Source organism: Heteronotia binoei, chromosome 19 (assembly GCF_032191835.1).
Source record: "Heteronotia binoei isolate CCM8104 ecotype False Entrance Well chromosome 19, APGP_CSIRO_Hbin_v1, whole genome shotgun sequence".
NCBI classification, from domain to species: domain Eukaryota; kingdom Metazoa; phylum Chordata; class Lepidosauria; order Squamata; family Gekkonidae; genus Heteronotia; species Heteronotia binoei.
Window position 1 is genome coordinate 36,025,074 of NC_083241.1, and position 21,251 is coordinate 36,046,324.

Below are 21,251 nucleotides of genomic sequence, written 5' to 3' on the forward strand. Positions count from 1 at the left end.
GCAATCTGGGGGGCATGTGAGGAATATGTAGGGGTTGTGCATAGAAGCTCCCTAGATTTTAGTTTCTGCAAGCTCTTTGGGACTTGCAGCCTGAATTCTCACCTCCCCCCCCCCCCCCGCTTTTAAGTGTCTCTTGGCTGCTGTCAGCATTCATTCCTCATTGGTGCATGGTGGGTAGATAATTTAACCATTTTTTGTTAAGTATTTTGGGAATCCCACAAGGATAGTGCATGGGTGTCCTCATTTTGCTGTTTTTATGGATGGCAAGTGCAGCTAGTGGTCAGAGTGTCAGACTAGGACCTGGGAGAACCAGGTTCGAATCCCAGCTCTACCGTGGAAGCTTGCAGGGTGACCTTGGGCCAGTCGCACACACTCTGCCTAACCTGCCTCTCACAAAGTTGTTGCGAAGATAAAATGGAGGAAAGAGAACAGTGGAAACTGCCTTGGGTTGCCGTTGGGCGAAATGGAGGAAGTCAGTTGGCAGAACAGCCAGTCACTTTACTGTTAAACTATATGTATTGTGGTTTTGTTTAACTAATTTTTTTTTTTAAAGATACCTTTAAGTAGGGTTTTTTTTGTATCAGGAACTCCTTTGCATATTAGGTCACACACCCTTGATGTAGCCAATCCTCCAAGAGTTTACAGGACTCTTAGTACAGGGCCTACTGTAAGCTCCAGGAGGATTGGCTACATCAGGGGTGTGTGGCCTAATTTGCAAAGGATTTCCTGCTACAAAAAAAGCCCTGCCTTTAAGATCAGTTTGAAATAATACCTTTTATGTAGGTGATGGATAATTAAGAACATGCCTGGACTTCTCTGCACCCCAGTCCCTCTATTCTTTTGTATTATATATGCCCCCCCCACTCCAGCTGTTGAACCATCTTGTATAGCCTGTTAATGTCTTCTCCATGCCCCCTGAATTCTGCACAGCAGACAGGGGAAATTTGCAAGATCAGTGCACATGGAATTGTTTTCATCGGGGTGTGTGAAATCCTTTCTTAACTCTTCAGAACGTCCTTTTGGGGTTACTGCTTCATGCAGTAGTGCAGTAGAAGTCCCAGGAAGACCCTTGTGTCTCCTGAAATGTTGTCTTTGTGGCCCCATTTTTGTTTGTGATGACCAAAAAGCCTTATGTTCCTCCCAGAGGGTTGGAGACTTGGAATTTTACGTTGGTCTGTTAGAGCGTGTATTGTAAGCATCTTGCCTTCCTGAGGGACCCATTTTTTAATAACTGTGATCATGGCTGCAATCTCCAAGGTAATGCATCTTGTAGGATGTGACTCTTTGGTACAGTTTCTTCAGAGAGAAGATCAAAGTGTACTAATAATAGGCTAAAAATGGGAGCAGTTAATCAGATTATTCTGGAATTCAGATGAGAACTGAATGTAAATCGTGTAGGCTTAGTATGACAATCCTGTGTTTGTAACGGGGAAAATTAAGACAGGAAATCGTTAGACCAAGGATCTGTCTTACACAGCGCTTCCATAGACTCACAGATGGAGTGCAGTGGAACTTGCTGTTGGTTATCCCTGCGTTTCGTTATCTGAGGGATACAGCCTCTAAGCGTAGAGGCTCTCTTTCAGTTTTCATGGCTTACAACCACTAATTGACTTATGCTTCTAGTGCAGGGGTGGGGAACGTCAGGCCCGAGGGCCGTTTATGGCCTTCGAGATCACTTGGTCTGGCCCTCGAGGCTTGCTGGGCCGAGCCCCCCCCTCTCTCATGGCATTGTGAAGGTATGTGGGTGCCTTTAAAGGTCTGCTGGAAACAGCTGAAGGGTGGCAGGGGTGGGGGGTGGGAGCCAGCTACCACCAGTTCAGTTTGCACATGATTATCTCAGATGGTGTGGCCTAATATGCTAATGAGCGTGAGTCCTAATATACTAATATTAGGGGATGTGATCTTATACGCCTGGACTTAGATATTTGCCTAGGGTGGCGGGTCAGTGTACGCGCGCGCTGAATTAGGCTCTCCCCACATGACTTCAAATAGAAAAACAATTATTTGCATTAATTTTGCCCGCCTGAATCGTTCTCCCTCGACGGAGCACTGTTTTTTAAGTTGATAATTTTGTATGACCCGCAAATGATGTTCTAAATATCTAAATGGCCCTTGGCAGAAAAAAGGTTCCCCACTCCTGTTCTAGTGTAACATGTTGGGAAATCTTTCTTTACTTTTGGGAATGCCTCCTTTTTTTCTCTTCCTGCTCTAAGGAGGCTCCTGGGTGTTAAGAGTGAGACCCAGGTTCAAGTCCACATTCAAATTGATTCTGCATTAGCTTTTGTCCTGGTCTCGTTCTTGATTCTCATGTTTGTGCAGGGCAGAAAACATGCAGTCCCACTCCAGAGATGCCAATGCAGAATCCAGGAAAAAGAGTTGCCATAAGAACCCTGCACAAAAGGGAGGCAAATGCTAAATGCGAGTCAGTCTCAGTCATAAGGCTTACTGGATGCGATTGACCAACCCCACTCTCCTCTCTCCGCCTAGCCTGCCTCTCAGAATGGTGATGGCAGAAAGCCCTGTTAAGTGACAGCTGACTTATGGTGACAGCATATAAGGTGTATAAGGACCTGATATATTTTGTCATAAGTCGCAGCTGACTTATGGCCACCCTGTAGGGTTCTCAAGGCAAGAGATGTTCAGAGCCGGTTTGCCATTTTCTACCTCTGCGTATTGACCTTGGACTTCATTGGTGATCTCCCTTCCAGATACCAACCAGGGTTGACCCTATTTAGCTTCCAAGATTTGACAAGATTGGATGACCTGGGCCATCCAGGTCACAGCAAACAAACAAAGGTGGTTTGCCCACTGCCTGTCTCTGCATATTGACCCTGCACTTCCTTGGTGGTCCCCTATCCAAGAACTAACCCAGGTCAAACCTGCTTAGCTTCCAAGTTCTGATGAGATCAGGCTAGCTTGGGCTATCTAGGTCAGAGCAAATAAACAGAGGTGGTTTGCTGTTTTCCCCCTCTATGTAGTGCCCATGGACTTCCTTGGTGGTCTTCCACCAAAATATTAATTGGGGCCAACCCTGCTTGGCTTCCAAGATCTGGTGAGACTGGCTTAGCCTGGGCCATCCAGGGCAGGGGCAGGGTAGAAGTGGATGTGTGCTGTCCTGAGCTCCTTGCCAGAAGGGTGTGATAAAAACCAAATAAATACACACCAGATGTGGAGATAGGGATGGGCACAAACCAAATTACAAACCAGAATCCCAGGTCATGGTTTGTGAACCTGGTTCGTACCATACCTCTCCAAGCCCACATTGACCTCCCAGATGGTTCATGTCAACAGACGCACTGGTGCTAATGGCAGGGCTTCGAGAAGGCATTTTTAATATCTTTAAATGCCTTCTCCAAGTGGCAGCGCAGCTTGCAAAAATAATTTTAAATGGTTTTTGCAAGCTGCCATGGCGGTGTGACTGAACATGTGAACTGGGAAGGCAAATGCCTTCTTAATTCACTTGTGAGTTGCACCATGGTGGTGGCACAACTCTGTGAGCCAACTAAGAAGAAGATGATGATATTGGATTTATATCCCGCCCTATACTCTGAATCTCAGAGTTTCAGAACAGTCACATTCTCCTTTACCTCCCTACCCCTCCCCAACAGACACCCTGTGAGGTAGGTGAGGCTAAGAGAGCCCTTACGGCAGCTGCCCTTTCAAGGACAACTACAAAAGCTGTGGCTGACCCAAGGCCATTCCAGCAGGTGTAAGTGGAGGAGTGGAGAATCAAATCTGGTTCTCCCAGATAAGAGTCCGCACACTTAACCACTACACCAAACTGGCTCTCAAAGGCATCTTTCTCCCCCCTCCATTCTGCTGGCATCAAGGAGCTGCTACCAGCAGAAGGGAGAGAAGATCCATGAACCTCATGAACCTAAATTGATTCGCAAAGCAGGGGAGGTTCATGCCGATTTGTGAGACCTCACAAACCACAAACTGGGACAAACCTCCATTTTCCCAGTTCATGCCCATCCCTAGTAGAGATATCTACAGCCTTCTCAGTGGCTCCCAATTTATGGAACTGAGAGTCTTACTTTTGGATATGGTTCTTGGTGGCAGAAAGTGCTATCAAGTCACAACTGATTTATGGTGACCCCATAGGACTTTTGAGGCAAGAGATGTCCAGAAGCATGTGCTATTGTTTGCTTCTGCATTGCAACTCTGTAATTCCTTGGTGGACTTCTAGCCAAATACTAACCAGGGCTGACCCTGCTGAACTTCAAGAGGTCTGATGAGATCAGGCTAGCCTCGGTCGTTCAGGTCAAGGTCAGTGTTCCCTCTAAGCTGAGTTAGTGTGAGCTAGCTCACAGTTCTTTAACCTCCGGATCACACATTTTTGTCTTAGCTCAGGAAGCATGGTCTCAGAGCAAATGAATTTATGCAGTAGCCAAATTGCTCCCTTGCAACTTCAATGTCAGTAGCTCACGAAGTAGAATGTTTGCACAAAAGACTCCACAGCTTAGAGGGAGCATTGGTCAGGGCATATGGTTTTTAGCAGTTTCCATGACTAGTACTTTCTGCTGATGCTTCTGTCCCAGGACTCATTCCCAGCAAGCATTGTATGGGTGTTGCTTGTCCATTAGGTGTCTCTGTACGAGTGTGTTTCAAAAGCCACCCAAAGGGATGAATGAACCACAGTCTCGAAGCTTAAAAGCATTTCATGACATTGTGCTTATTGAAAAGAGTCGCTGCTCTTTTGGTCTCCTAAAATAATCTGATTGGAGAGGAATGAGGATAACCTGTCATTTTTCTTTTTTAGTAAATTAATTAGGAACTGGTTTCCTTCTGAAACGCATTCTTTTGTGTCTCAAACAATGATCAAGTGATTCCTACAACACGTTTCTTATATTTTGCCTGCTACTTTCAAGAGAATAGCAACTCAGTCCTTGTAATGACATATTCTCTTTTTTGCAGTTGTGCCCTCTTTTTCTGTGCTTCCCGAACATTTTCTTTAGCTTCTTTGCTTCTCTTTTATACATTACCCAAATAACTAATGAGTCAATTAACTCCATTTAGGCTTTGCTAATTGGGGCATGATCAGGCTTTCACAACTTGCTTAATTGTGAAAACTTGATCGTGCCCCAATTAGCTAAGCTTATTCCATATGCTCATGCGAATGCTGAAAATCAATAGCTTTTTATTTTAAGGCGTTACTTGTTTCTATCCTGAGAAGAGCCAGAAAAAGCAACAAAGGTTCAAGACACAATTTGAGCAAGCCCTTAGTACGGCAAGCCATTGTAAAATAAGACAAATGGTCTGAAATCTGATAGCACCTTTTTCAGTGGTGAAAGAGAAATAAAACACCTTGGGGTCTCATAACTTTCTGTTAAGCATCAGTTGCTGTGCAAGAGAAAGTTTAACTTGTGGCACATAAATAAATATAGGGGATACACTCAGAGGAAGTGCTTTGCATTCTGGTCTGTGGCCCCCCCATTAAAGGATTTCAGCTAGCGGGTGTTAAGAAAGATCATTCTCTGTGGCATGAGGTCATAGAGAGCATCTGCCAGTCAGAGTGGGCGATAATGAGAAAGATGGACTAACAATTTTTATAGCCTTCTCTTCCTGTTGTGGATCCTACTCCTGTGCCAAAAAGCTTTGGCAAGGTAGTGAGAGCCCCACCACACACACACAATTTGTAACTCTGCAATTCTTAAAAGTCTTCAAGGCTTTCTGAGATCTGACTTTGGCAATCCTCCCTGGCCAGCGTGGTATAGTGGTTAAGAGCGGTGGACTGTAATCTGGAGAACTGAGTCTGATTCCACACAAAGCCTGCTGATTGCTCTTGGGCCAGTCATAGTTCTTTCAGAACTCTCTCAGCCCCACCTTCCTCACAAGGTGCCTTTTGTGGGGAAAAGAAAGAAAGGTGGTTGTAATCCACTTTGAGACTCCTTGGGGTAGAGAAAAGTGGGATATAAAAACCCAGGTTTTCTTCTTCTATCAAAAGTTTTGTATTGGTTCTTGCAGCTCCCTGTTTATGATGTGTGGGGAGGAGAAGGGGAGAGAGTAGGGTTGTCAGGTCCAGTGCAAGAAATATCTGGGGACTTTGGAGGTGGAGCCAGAAGCAAGGTTGTGACAAGCATAATTGAACTCCAAAGGGAGTTCTGGCCTTCACATTTAAAGGGACCACACACCTTTTAAATGCCTTCCCTCCATTGGAAATAACAAAGGATAGGGGTGCCTTCTTTTGGAGCTCATAGAATTGGACCCCCAGGTCCAATCCTTTTGAAACTTGAAGGGTATTTTGGGGAGAGGCACTGGATGCTGTGCTGAAAATCTGGTGCCTCTACCTAAAAAAACAAACAAAAAAAACGCCAGTCCCCCCAGAGCCCCAGATACCATTGGATCAATTCTCCATTATTCCCACAGGAATCAGTCTCCATAATGGAGTGCCCAGCAGACGTTTCCCTCCCCCCCCCCACACTTTCTGATGACTCTAAAACAGGGGGAGGGCCTCCAAACTGGGGCATTCCCCTGCCTCCACCTGGGGATTGGTAACCCTAAGAGAAAGAGATAGCAGAACGACAATGTATATGTGTGCTGGTGGGACTTCTTTGCACTGTAATCTTTGCATAGTCTGCTGCCTGCCTCCTCAAACTTCTCATGGTATGTCTCCTACAAAGTGGGTTGCCAAGTGAGAGTGTTGAGATTCCTTTCTATTCCTCTTTAAATGTAACTTCCCACGAAATTTGTGTTGGGAGGGGTGGATAGGCTCTGAAGAGTTGTTTGAACGTTTAGCAACAAGCAAAATCACTCATGAGAACCTTGTTTGCGAGATGCACTGAAGTGGAGTGATGTGCTGCTGTGCTCTCACCTCTGAGAAGGAAGCAAGCAAGTTCCATCCTAAACAGAGTTCCACCCTTCTAAGTCCACTGCAGTTAATAGCCTTAGGAGGAGTGAAACGACAGAAACTAGCAGCGATATCAGTCATACCATCTCAGGTTCATACTCCTGTTCATCTAATGTGATTTATGTCATCTTGTGTCAGCAATGCCCTTCCACCTTCTACATTGGACAAACAGGCCAGTCCTTACGACAGATAATAAGTTGACATCAGTCTGACATTAGAAACCACAGCATTTAAAACCCAGAGGGGGGGGAATGGCATTTTAACCTTCCAGGACATTCAGTTGCTGACCTAAGAGTAGCAGTTCTCTTACAAAGGAATTTCAAAGAGAGACTAGAAAGACAGACAGCTGAATTGCAACTGATAATGGAACTCAAGATGATACATCCTCCTGGACTGAATCAAGACTTAGATTTTCCTCCTCATTACCAATGTTGGTTTCCCCACACCTACCTGCATATCACACCTAATCCCATCATGCTTACTATTGTCATTCACCTGTTATTGTCATTTGCCCGCTATTGTCATGTGCTAACTAAAATTGCTCCACACTCTCCAAAATGTAATTATAAACAGATGGACTCACATACCTCTGTGCTTTTGAATGAGGCAGCAGACATCACAAATCCATCTTGGCCTCCCCCTCTGACAATGCTGGCCTCCGACTAGCCCAAACTGAGCATCATTGTTGAGGCAAACCCACTCTGACTGTTGTTTTGATAGTAACATGATTTTAATTAATTAAATTGTACTGATATTGTGTGACTTGTAAACCTGCCTTGCGCCCACTTGCGGGGAGGGTGGGATAAAAATAGAAGAAAATAAATTCTAGCTGTATCTGAAGAAGGGAGCAGTCACTCACAAAAGTTCCTAACCCATTACAAATTTTGTTCATCTGTAAAATGCTACTTGGAGTCTTGGGTTTTCCACTGCTACAGACAAACACAGCTTGATCTATTGCCATGAGGGGTAAAGCTGTTTGGGTCTGGGTTAGCACTGGAAGGTCACCTAAAGCCAGTGATTACTTAGTCCCCGTAATATGTAAATTACCATGCAGGCCCAGACTAGCCCAATCAGTTCTTAGAAGCTAAGCAGGGTCAGCCCAGGTTAGTATTTGGGTGGGAGACCACTAAGGAAGTCCAGGATAGCTAAGCAGAGGCAGGCAATGGCAATCCACCTTCATTCATTTCTTTCCTTGAAAACCCTATGGGATAGTCATAAATTGGCTGCAACTTAATGGCTTTTTCCATCACATGAACACATGAATTTGTCTTATACTGAATCAGACCCTCAGTCTGTCAAAGTCAGCATTGTCTACTCAGACTGGCAGTGGATCTCCAGGGTCTACAGCAGAGGTCTCTCAGATAACCTACTACCTCATCCGCTAAATTGGAGGTGCAAGGCTTTGAACCTGGGACCTTCTGCACTGATCCACGGCCTTTACCACCAATGTGTAGATTCTCCCTTGTCTCAGCACTGCACAGCAGTTAGCAGTCAAACCTATCTTGGAGTTTGCTGACCTCAGAAGTTGAAAGCAGAGTTGCACCTCTGAATTCAGTGATGTGCAGTAAGCCACGGAGACCATCTGAAGCATAAGGCAAGAGATTGAATGCTACAGTCGACTGAATTGCTTGATCTAGCTAAGCAAATGAGTTACCATATGGGGTGCCCATAAGAAGGAGATGTAGCTGTTTGCAAATGTAGTGTCTTAAAAAGCGAGGCCATTTGTCATCAAAGCTGAACTAAAAAGTGAGTTGTGTTTGAGATAAGGTCGCTGTATTTCATATTAACCTGGTGCCGTTATGCAGCTGGCCTTTGAGAGATATATTTCATGCTACAACTTCATTCATACTAAATGCATCCTTCCCAGAATGGTGCCCACAAGTGTTAATGATTGATGGAAAGTAACTCAGAACTAGCAGATTTCATTTCCAGTGCTGTGGCTTTTCATACAAAGGTCTGTGGATTTTTTGGCGTTTTGGTTGCTGCTTATTGTATTTGACATCCCTGAGGTGGCTGAGAAATGCTGAAGTCTGGTCATAAGTAAAAAAAAAAGTGCTTTATGTGATGCTAAACCATCGCCCCCCCACCCCAGCATTGCATTATTTACAATATGTGGCAGCTTTAGGATGATGTTAAATTGGAGTTGATGTCAAGGGTTACCAACACTCCAGATGGTGGCTGGACATCTGATATTACAACTGTTCTCCAGGCGGAGACCAGTTCGACTGGAAAATGTGGTTGCTTTGAAAGGTGAACTCTATGGTACTGTATTCCATTGAAGTCTCTTAACTCTGCAAATTCCACCCTCCTCAGGCTCCATCCCCAAAAATCTCCGGGTACTTCCCAACCCAGAGTTGGCAACCCTACAACTGTCACAGGGGGAATGTCCCAGTCTGTTTCTGGGATGGCTGTGACTGAGTTTAACATTTCACATACACCTTGCTGCACATCTATTCACTGATTTCTTGCATGATTTGGCCCTTAGCGCTACGCTACCTCTTAAATGTAAGATGAAACCACGCAGTTAAGTCCATAATGCTTCCCCACTTAATTCAGTTGTCCAACATTAAATAGCAGTTATCTTAAAATGATACACTCATTAGGTAATGTGAGTTCCTTGCCTCTCCTCCTTTCTAATCAGTCATTGAATATTCTTGCTGCAGTTTGAACTATCTTTCTTTGTCATAACCTTAACTCTAACTCCATCTCCAGTATAGCTGAACAGATCAGTTTTGGGAGATGTTAAAATCTAGAAACATAATGAGAGTTACCGAGATTTAATACAGATGGGTTAATGAACGCTAGCTAATTTCTATCTGTTGTTAGAATTTCTCGGTTTCTCCTTAACCTGGCTTGAAGGCAAAGGTTATAAATAACACAGAACACTGAGTGTTTTACTTCATTCTCCCAAATGTGAGGGGAAGAATGCCGGGTGGATTTGATCTGTGTCACTTTTCAGGCATGGCTGGAAAAAAAATGCTGCATCCAAATGCGCGCCCAAAGATTTCTCATTTCAGTTTTCCTTTGATCCTTCGCCAGATTAATCTGTAGGTGTTAGATCTCCTTTCTGTGCAGTTAATGTTATATCAGAATAGCTTCCATTTTATTAGGGTTCTGCAATGGGAGAAATCCACGCCTGTATATATAATTCCACAAACATGTAAGATCTATTGTTTCTCCAAGCAACAATTGCTGTTCCTTTCTGAAAGTTTTTTTGGGGAGGTGGGTTAGGAAATTCTGCTGCTTCTAAAGCTTAGAGTAGCGTTCCCTAACATTGTGGCTTTGGGCACCATATTGCCCCCTGCTATTTCCCTTGGCATCCATCAGGCTTGGTACCCACTAGGCACGTAGGGCTCATTATTGGCTGTTCTCATTCATATGAAAGGGTTTTCCATTGGAGGATGAAGAGGACTGGGTAGGCGTCTGGTCTTTCCTTAGTCAGTTTAGAACAGGGGTGGCCAAACTTGCTTAACATAAGAGCCACATAGAATAAACAGATGTTTGAGAGCCGCTAGGCAGGGCTCTTTCACACATATTGTGTGGCTCTTGAAGCCCCCACCACCCTGTCAGCTGGCTTGGAAAAGGCATTTCTGTCTTTAAATCACTTATTTTAGTTGGGTTGGAAAATGCATTTAAAGTGTCTGTCTGTCTGTCTTATCTATCTATCTATCTATCTATCTATCTATCTATCTATCTATCTATCTATCTATCTATCTATCTATCTATCTATCTATCTATCTATCATCTATCATCTATCATCTATCATCTATCATCTATCATCTATCTATCTATCTATCTATCTATCTATCTCTCTATCTATCTATCATCCATCCATCCATCTTCTCACTCCCTCCACTGAAACATCTGATGTTCATGTCTTCCAGCTATCAAACATCTGATGTTTATTCTATGTGGCTCTTGTGTTAAGCAAGTTTGGCCACCCCTGGACTAGGGAAACCTGAGTTCAGTCCCCTGTTGGTCACTGGGTGATGATGAGCTGCTCACGTTTTCAGACAAACCTACTTTGCAGGCTTGCTGTGAGGATAAAGTGAAGAGGGGAGAACTGTGTAGGCTGTTCTGAGTTACGTGGGGGAAGAGAAATAAAAATGTCATGGCTATCCAAGAGAAAAGGATTGAAAGGTGTTGTTCTGTTTTATTTCTGTCCTGTCCTTCCCGCAAGTGGGCTCAGGGTGGGTTACAACATAAAATTCACAGCAATAAAACTTGCTGCAAAAAACTTTTAACCCTTAGAACAATATGACAGTCTGAAGAATCATTTCACAGTGTTGCAGCACTGTATAACAAAGAAAAGAGAGTCCAGAGCCTTTAAAAATTCTCTGATGGTACAGACCAGAGTAGCATCATAGTCCAACAACCCAACAATTTACAGCAAATTGTGGGAGCAGAAAGTAGGGGTTTGTACAGGATATTGTATTGGTTGGGGAAAGAGTAGGCCTCTCTGTCGACAGTCAGAAGAGAGAGTTGGAACTCAGGGCTCTGGAATGGGAAAATTGCATATCATCAATCAGATTATTTTTAAAATGTTCTGCTTTCAATTCCACCTTTTCTTTCATATTACACAGAATATAGTGTAAGACCTGGGCTGTGAGTTCTGCTGGGGGAAGGATAACTCTCTCTCTTTTCTTTAAAAAAAAATGGAAATGCAAATATTTGTGTTGCGTAACTGACCCCAGGGGCAGAGTTTGGAAGCAAGTCTAAACAAACAAACCACCAGGCTTCATTCCGGAACTTTGAAAATGCATTCCCATAAAAAGTGATCTCCTGTGCTTGTGTTTTCCCCTCTTCCCCCTCGGGGTGAACATGCAGAGGTTGTGCCAGAACTAGACCTCAAGATTCCAGTCCTAAAATTCATGGCAACAGAACAAATCCACACGCTGAGGTTCCTTAACTTCCAAGAAACTAAACGAGAAGCACAGTGATGCCTGCTATCCTAACATTAACCCTGTTCCACTTCCAGGTGTGAAGGGAACGCTGTTCTTCGCCGGAAACCTGCTCGTCTGGTAAATTAAAGAGCCGCATGGTGCTTGACAAAAACTTGCAATGAGCCTCAAAAGCATTCCACTTTAGATCGAAAGAGGGCGGATACATCTAGTGAATTAATGGGAGTCTTCTGCAGCTTTAGGTGAGATGCCCAAATCCAAGGTTACCGCTATACTGCAAAGGTACAGTAACCTATGCTTCTCAGTGGAGTTGGGTCTACGGGGATTGGCAATACTGGATTTTGTTTTTTGATCCTTTAAAGTTACTTCTCATTTGTGATGTCTAAAACTTGACTGACAGCATCCTTTTCTGACTAGCTTTTTTCTTTTTCCAAAGAGCAGCGGATGCCTTTCAGACAACAAAGCTAACTCGTGGTGGAAATGCTTTTCACCCATCCTTGCTCTTAATGTTTGAACTGGACCTTGCTACCTTATTTTTGTGGTGTCTGTAGTCCTTAGGAGTAATAATTAATGTGTACTCCCATTTATCTTCTCATCTACAGCTTGCTGTAGTTGATATAAGAGTCGCTTTGGAGTATTCTTTTCTTTTCTTGTAAATGTCTATTATTTGTAAACCCCTGACCCGCGTGGCCCAGGCTGGCCTGATCTTATCAGATCTCAGAAGGTCAGCCCGGGTTAGTACTTGGGTGGGAGACCACCAAGGAAGTCCAGGGCTGTTATTGAGAGGTAACCAATGGCAAACCACCTCTGAGGATCTTTTGCCTTGAAAACCTTACGTCAGCTGTGACCAGGACTTTTTTGGTAGAAAAAGCCCAGCAGGAACTCATTTGCATATTAGACCACACCCTGATGTCACCATTGTTTCACATAGGGCAGGGATGGCCAATGGTAGCTCTCCAGATGTTTTTTTTGCCTACAACTCCCATCAACCCCAGCCAGCTTGGCCAATGGCTGGGGCTGATGGGAGTTGTAGGTAAAAACATCTGGAGAGCTACCATTGGCCACCCCTGACATAGGGCTTTGTTGTAGAAAAAGCCCAGCAGGAATTCATTTGCATATTAGGCCACACCCCTGACACCAAGCCAGCCGGAACTGCGTTTCTGCTTTAAAAAAAGCCCTGGCTGTGACTCAGCAGCACTTTCCACTGATATTATATGCAAATATAAATTGTCCTATATACCCATGGGTGCAATTGTTCTTGGAGGTCCTGCAGATTTTTGTTTTCTTGTTAACGTCTTTGGATCATGGGATGGCTTTATCCTCACAGAGCTAACCTATTTCCGTTTTCTTTCTGAATGGGCAGATAGGAGTAGGGTTGCCAGGTCCTAATCAAGAAATACCTGGGGACTTTAGGGGTGGAGCCAGGAGACTTTGTGATAAGTGTGATTGAACTCGGAGGGAAGTTCTGGCCATCGCATTTTATATGCTTTTCTTTCATTGGATATAATGGAGGATGGAGGCACCTTCTTTGAGGCTCATAGAATTGGACCTCCTGGTCCAATCGTTTTGAAACTTGGGGAGGCACCAGATGCTAAGCTGAAAATATGGTGCCTCTACCTCAAGAAAACAGCGCCCCCCTCAGAGCCCCAGAAACCCATGGATCAATTCTCCATTATATCTTATAGGAACCGGTCTCCATATGTAATGGAGTGCCCAGCTGACATTTCCCTCTCCCCCACACACTTTATGATCCTCTGCCCCCAACTGGGGGATTATATATGTAAACAACCAATAGATCTTCTTCGTGGTCTCTGTGCATCACACTGATGGGAGAAGGCGCCGGCGCCGATCACGATCGGTAACTTCAAAGCCACGGATTTCCACGCCCCCGTCCTGGTGTGCATGCGCAGGCACACACACACACACACCCCCCCACGCGCATGCTCACCGGGACAGGAGCGGACATCCCGCCAGTTCTCTGAGATCAGTCAATCTTCGCTACGGTTGGTGGATTTCTTCATAGCGTTCGTTGGATTTCCAGAGAGGAATTTCTAGAGACTTTGACTTGCTATTACATCGTCCGTGAGTGGGGAGAAAAAGGGCGTTCGTTATTTTTCCAACTTCCAGTTTCCCTTCCCTTTCCCCCCCACCTCCTCTCCCCCTCACCCCCGCGCTTTCCGCGCATGGAAAAGCGCTGGGGATTTTTCAAACGGTGCAGGAAGTGTGGCAGCAAAATCGCACCTCCGGACGGCCACACCCTGTGCCTGCTTTGCCTGGAAGAGACGCACAAGTCAGACTCTTGCGCCCACTGCGCTAAGTTTTCCAGGCAAACGAGGAAAAATCGAGCGGCTCGTCTTGCCGCAGCCTTGATGGAACAAGCGCTGTCCCCTCGCAAAATGGCGGCTTCATCGGAGAGCGTGCCAAAATCTTCGATGTCGGTGGTCGATACCGACAAGACCTCCTCCGACGCCGATATGCCCCTAAAAAGACCGGGCTCGGCTTCAACGTCGGATACCTCTACACCAGCAAAGAGGTCCAAGGAAGTTAAGGGAGCTTCTTCGGAGCCGAAGAAGAAGGCGGATAAGCTGAAACATTGCAAAACCGCTCTTCGCTCCTCTCCAAAGTCTCCGCCGCACCCGACAGCGCTGGTTGTTCCACCTTTAAAGCTGTTTGCTTCTCCACGCCATCGACCGAGCCCACCGATGCTAGAGTCGATGTCGACGCAAATCGCAATCTCGTCCAGACTCCGACCGCGATTTAGAAGCAGCACAACGGTCAGGAAGAGAGGACAGTCCTGCAGACCTTATACAGGTAGAGGACGGCTCTCGGGATCGGTCCGACAGAGCCCAGCGGGACCGATCTCGGAGTCCTTATAGAGTTCCCCCCTCAATCTGAGACGTGAGCCAGTGAAAAGCGATCGCTCTAAAAGCTCGCAGCGGGACCAGTCTTGGAGCCCTCGACATCGACGAGATTTCCGGGTATCGAGAGACAGATCCCCAGATGACTGCTCCCCCAGAAGACATCGGGAGAACTCCCCATTGCAGAGGGCACCACCACCACTGCCATGGGATCAACGCCGATGGCAATATCTGTATGGATCATGTCCAATGCCATCGGTGTTTCCATGGTTTCCCCCACGCCAGACGGAGTGGGATCAGCGCTCGGAAGCGTCCTATCGATCTAGGACATCCTACCGGCCTCAGAAGCACACCCCGTCGGCATCGATGTCAAAGCCTCCGACAGAGGAACCCCACAAGAAAAAGAAGTCCCCACGCCCTCCAGTCCAGGAGGTCACAACCCCCGATCCTGGTCGGGATAGAACATCTCAACCTTCTGAACAATCAGAATCCCCAGTAGGCTCCCCGGGGTCGACAGAAGGGTCAATACCGGAAGAACAAGGGGTGCTATCGTCTCCGGAGGAGCAATCACCATCCAACAAAGTGGGTGAGGATCAACCTATCTCCCCCTCGGAGGACTTAAAATCATATGGGGACCTGATAAAGAGAATGGCACAGTCCCTGTCTCTTACAACGGTACAGCCTCAACCTATCATCACGGACAGCGTGTTCGACATAGTACAGAGGGACACATCAACAGCGGTCGCCTTCCCCCTGACAACGGTACTACTGCACACGGCAAAGGCGTCGTGGGACAAGCCTGCGTCCACACCTATATCCTCACGCAGGCTTGATCACATGTACCGTATACAAGAATCTACAGCGGACTTCCTTTTTAATCACCCCAAGCCAAACTCAGTAGTGGTAGCATCATCATTGAAAGCGAGGAAAACCCATGCTACCCCCCCAGACAAGGAAGGCAAGAAACTTGACAGTTTGGGACGACGGGTGTACTCGGCGGGTGCACTGGGGCTGAAGGTGGCGAACTACGCTGCATGTATGGGGCGATATCAATACGCCTTATGGGACCAACTGTCCACATTGCTACCAGGACTTCCGGAGCAGACTAAGAATGCCATCCGGAAGATTCAGAATGAGGGCATGGCATTAGCCAAACAACAGTTGAACTCCGCGAAACATGCTGGCGACATTGGCGCAAAAACCCTCACGACAGCTGTCACACTGAGGAGACATTCATGGCTCAGATCTACAGCGTTGCAAGCTGACACCCAGGCATACGTTGAGGATTTGCCATTTGATGGTAAAGGGCTGTTCAGTGCCAATACCGATACAGTATTGCAAGAAATGGATAAAAGCATCAGAACCTCCAGGAACTTGGGAGTTCCAGCCTCGTCCTGGCAGCAGAGCAAGCGACCATGGTCAAGACCTTGGATTAAAAAGCCATTCCCGAAGCAGTCAGGGGAACAACAACGGAGGCCCAAAACTGGGGCTCCCTTTGCTAAGAGCCAGTACAGCACTAAGTCCAAATACTCCCCGACCTCTTCGCAGTCATCTCGCCAGAAGGGAAACAGGCAACCCAAGCAGGGCCTTTGACTGTCCTTCCCCATATTTCTCCCTCCCCTCCTGTCCTTCGGACCGTACCCGGCTATGGCCTTTCTACCAGGCGTGGTCCACAAAAACAACAGATGAGTGGGTGTTATCGATAGTCCGGGTGGGCTACCTGATAGAGTTTCAACAGGAACCAGAGGTTCCAACATTCGTCTACACAACCCCGTCACCAACGCTCCAAGAGGAGGTGAACGCCTTGCTCTGGAAAGAGGCCATAGAACTGGTCCCGTCGGACCAATTGAGACTGGGTTTCTGTTCCTGTTACTTTGCGATCCCAAAGAGGGATGGAGGCCTGCGTCCCATCATGGACCTTCGGGGTCTCAACTTCTACATACCACATCAAAAGTTCCGAATGACTTCCTTGCCCAACATACTTCCGTTGCTGAATCCAGGAGATTGGATGGCCACCCTAGACCTGCAGGATGCTTATTTTCATATAAGCATCCATCCATCCCACAGAAAATTTCTCCGGTTCGCCATCGGGACTATGCACTATTAGTACAGAGCCCTGCCCTTCGGCCTGTCTACAGCCCCCAGGGTGTTTACAAAGACAATGGTAGTGGTGGCGGCTCATCTCAGATTACAGGGCATAGCGATATACCCATACATCAACAACTGGCTGCTGGTGGCCAAGTCAGAGGCCAGGCTCCTACAGCATATTTCCGCTACCCTGACCCTTCTGCAGAAGTTGGGGTTACAGGTGAACACAAAGAAATCTTGTCTACAGCCCTCTCAAAGAGTTCAGTTTATCGGGGCGATCTTGGACACGCAGGTGTGCAGGGCGTTTCTACCCGAGAAGCGGGCAAAGGACATTATAGACCTGATACAGGTATTTCAGAGAAACCACACGGTCACCGCTCTTCAGGTGCAGCGTCTACTGGGCTTGATGGCATCCACGACAGCGGTGCTAGTCTTTGCCAGGTTCCACATGAGGAGCCTTCAGTTGTGGTTCATGAAGCACTTCAGGTGTGGGGAGGACTCCCCTCTACGCAGATTCTCCATTCCAAGGGAGGTTTTAGTGACTCTTCGGTGGTGGCAGCACAAGCGCAACCTACTAGAGGGAGCGCCGTTCTACAGGGCACGCCCAACAATAACCTTGACCTCGGACGCGTCCCTGTGGGGATGGGGCGCGCATGTGGATGGACTATGTGTGGGCGACAGATGGCCCAAGGACCACCTACAGTACCATATCAACTTCCTGAAGCTTCTAGCGATTCATCACGCTATTATTTCCTTCAGGCCGTTGCTAGCAGATCAGACAGTGGCGATTCTGACGGACAACACCACAGCACTGGCCTACATAAACAGGCAGGGGGGCACGGTGTCCCGGAAGCTCTGTTTTCTAGCGTTACGCATTTGGGAGATCTGCAGAGAGATGAGCACGTATCTGACAGCGGCTCATCTTCCGGGCGAACAAAACGTGTGTGCGGACTTTCTCAGTCGGAGAGGGGCGTCCCTACACGAATGGGAGCTCAATTGGAGTTTCCTTCAACCGGTCTTTCAGGAGTGGGGGACGCCGGAGATAGACGTCTTCGCCACCCACGAAAACAGGAAGTGCAGAAGATTCTGTTGCCGAGGGGGGAGAGATCCACTGTCACTGGGGGACGGCCTCCTGCTCCAGTGGGACCGTCGTCACGTGTACCTGTTTCCCCCAATCCCACTAATCACGCGGGTAGTACAAAAACTATACAGGGAACGCCCGAGAGGGATTCTGGTCACCCCATGGTGGCCCAGGCAACACTGGTTTGCCCCCGTTCTGCAGCTGTCCGAGGGCATCTTTCACCACTTTCCCTCAGTGCCGGACTTACTGTTCTCCCAACAGGGACTAATAGTCCACCACGATGTTCCACACCTAAAACTGACGGCGTGGAGGATCAGGTGAACCCGCTGTCGGCAAGGGTTCAGCATGTTATCCTTAACTGTAGAAGGAAGTCTACGAGAAAATCGCATGCCTATAAGTGGACACAGTTTGTTCAGTTCACCTCTGGTGGCGGGGGGGACCCGGCGAAAATGGGCCTCCCCAGCATTCTCGACTTTTTGCTCTCCTTGCTAGACAAGGGATTGGCAATATCCTCCATTAGGGTTTACTTGGCCATCTCAGCCAACCATGAACATATCGAAGGCCGATTGGTGTTTGCGCACCCCACCACAAAGAGTTTTCTGCGGGGCTTGGCGCGGCTGTACCCCTCTGTTAGGGACCCTACTCCGTCTTGGGATTTACCGGGGGTCTTGGAGGCCCTCATGGGGAAACCCTTTGAGCCTATGGCCTCGTGCTTCTTGCAGTTATTATTGTGGAAGACGGCGTTCCTGGTGGCTATTACCTCAGCATGGAGGGTTGGGGAGCTGGCGGCATTGTGATGTGATGACCCCTACCTTCGTTTCTGGCCAGAGGGTGTGTGGTTGCGCCCAGATGTGACTTCCTTGCCCAAAGTGGTGTCCTCCTTCCACTTGAACAGAGAAATTTGTTTGCCAGTCTATTTCCCGAACCCGGCTACGGATTCGGAAAGGCGGCTTCATGCTCTAGACGTAAAGCGGGCACTCTCCTTTTACTTACACAGAGTGGGGCCCTCGCGGAAGGACCCTAGGCTTTTCGTCTCCTACGCCTCTGCCTCTTTGGGGCAGAGAATCTCGTCGCAGAGACTATCGAAATGGTTGACAGAGACGATTAGGCTGTGTTATCTACTGCGGAAGCGGCCTCTTCCAGGGCCTATTAAAGCGCACTCCACAAGGGCAATGGCGACCTCAGCTGCATTCATGAAGGGAGTGCCATTGCGAGACATTTGTAAAGCAGCTACCTGGTCCTCCCCGCATACGTTCATTAAGCATTATGCGTTGGACCTTCACTGGAGGCATAGTTCGTCTGTGGGCCATGCAGTTCTGCAGTCGCTCACCTGTTGACGGACCGTGCAACCCTCCTCCAGGTAGGCTGTTAGCTTGCTATTCTCCCATCAGTGTGATGCACAGAGACCACGAAGAAGATAAACAGGTTTCCTACCTGTAACTGATGATCTTCGAGTGGTCATCTGTGCAGTCACACTACCCGCCCACTTTCCCCACTGCTGCTGGTCCGTCCCAGGGGCTCATGCAGCGGTCAGAAGGAACTGGCGGGATGTCCGCTCCTGTCCCGGTGAGCATGCGCGTGGGGGGGTGCCTGCGCATGCGCACCAGGACAGGGGCGCGGAAATCCGCGACTTTGAAGTTACCGATCGTGATCGGTGCCGGCGCCTTCTCCCATCAGTGTGACTGCACAGATGACCACTCGAAGATCATCAGTTACAGGTAGGAAACCTGTTTTTATAGTGACCAAATAACTAAGATGTAATTCATGGAATAGCAAACATCACAAGAAGCATCATTTAGAGGTACACAATCAAAATAAATAATTCTTCCACCAAGGAGTCCTGACGGGCAGGCAGTCGACTTAAAAGGTCCTGCTTCGATTACTCTTCCAGCATAGGGTGCTCCATGAATCATTACAAAAGGCGTCCAAATTTAAAATGAATTTGCAGCAATGTTTTCAGTGCATTTCGCAACTGCTTAAATGCTTTCAATGAATAAATGAGAACTCGAAATCTCTCGTGTGATTTCAAACCGGCACTTCGCTCAAAAACGGCTCAAGGCCGTTTTCCTCCCCCTGCACACTTTCTGACCCTCTACCCCCAGGTGGGGCTTGGCAACCATAGATAGGGGATAGTTTGAGGTTTATTTCTCTCCCACCTCCCCTTGTGCATAAGAAAATTTGCTTTGAGTGCACCTAAGGTGCATGGGCCTTGAGCTGGATGGCCCCTAGGCTAGCCCAGTCTCATCAGATCTTGAAAGCTAAGTAGTCTTGGCCCTGGTTAGTCTTTGGATGGGAGACCTCCAAAGGGTTGCTACGCAGAGACAGGCCATGGCAAACCACCTCTGTCTGGTCTCTTGCCTTGAGAAACCCCACGGGGTCATCATCAGTCAGCTGTGATTTGGAGCCAAAGAAAAAAGGTTCATGAGACTCATCGAGGAGAAATGAAGCACAAGCTTTCAAGTCTCACAGTGTCCCTAAAGCACAATATTTGGTCTGGCAAAGAGCTTAAGGGAATGTGGGTAAACGCATGTACTCCGCCAGCCTCCCGCTATCTGCTCCAGATACACAAAGAGCTCAGTTCAGCAGCACAGAGCGTTATCGGCAGTCAGAGGCCTTGGCCCAGAATGTTTGAAGTGCATTTGTGCCACCCTCCCCCCCCCCCCCCAGTTCTCAGTGAATGCATTTCTATCGCTTTTAGATTAGAGCACAGATGGAGTGAGACTGTGTCATCAAAATTCTTCTTGCGCTCCGTAAGCGAGCAGGATACAGAGGAGCATTACGGAACTTTTGTTGTTATGCACGAGCGTGGCACATCCACACTTTTTTTTTTTTTTTAGCATTTCTGAGGTTCTTTCCAAAAAAAGAAACCATGTTTGAGTTGCTGAACGCAGCCACCTTGGCTTTTCTTTACTGAACGTTTCCAGCCACAAACAAGCCGCTGATCTGAATTACGACCTTGCCTTCTGACGGAGTTACACATGTATAAATTGCAGAAGAGGAACATCGGAAGTCTTTTGTGGAGATAAATTGCCTTTTCCCCTTCCCCGTGGCCAAATGTAACCACAAAACAAGCCTCAAGGGCTTGATTGCTTACTATCCTAAGTCTCCTCCACCCCTTAAGAACAGCAAGTCCCACATTCTTGGGACCGAGAAACCGGTAGTCTCCTGCATTTGCGTTCCTTCCTACTGAAATCGACACACCTTGCCCCGAAGTGCATTGGCAAGCACTAACGCAAAAGCCGTCTGTACTTACGTAGAGATAGCGAATGCACTCTCCTGTGTTTGTCTTGGAGTGGCTGGTGACTGCAAACGCCTGTTGAGCTTTCAGGAGGTCAGAACCTTCTTGTGTGTGTTTTTAAAGTGCCAACTGGGACGCGTGGTGGTAAGGCCCTACAGGAAAGAAAATTAGCCGCCTAAGGTTCTGTTTTGGACACATCCTCCAGGTGGGTTCTGTTCTGTGTTCCTCCCCCTTT

The 21,251-nt window shown here is 47.3% G+C and overlaps 1 long non-coding RNA gene across 2 annotated transcripts in view; it reads right to left on the minus strand.

Annotated features, from left to right (window-relative positions):
- Window positions 1-21,251, minus strand: part of LOC132587717 (uncharacterized) — a 72,842-nt gene extending 51,591 nt beyond the window's left edge. For both annotated transcript variants that reach the window (XR_009556464.1, XR_009556465.1), the window contains exon 1: window positions 21,032-21,251. This is a non-coding gene — a long non-coding RNA (uncharacterized LOC132587717). The remainder of the gene's footprint in view (window positions 1-21,031) is intronic.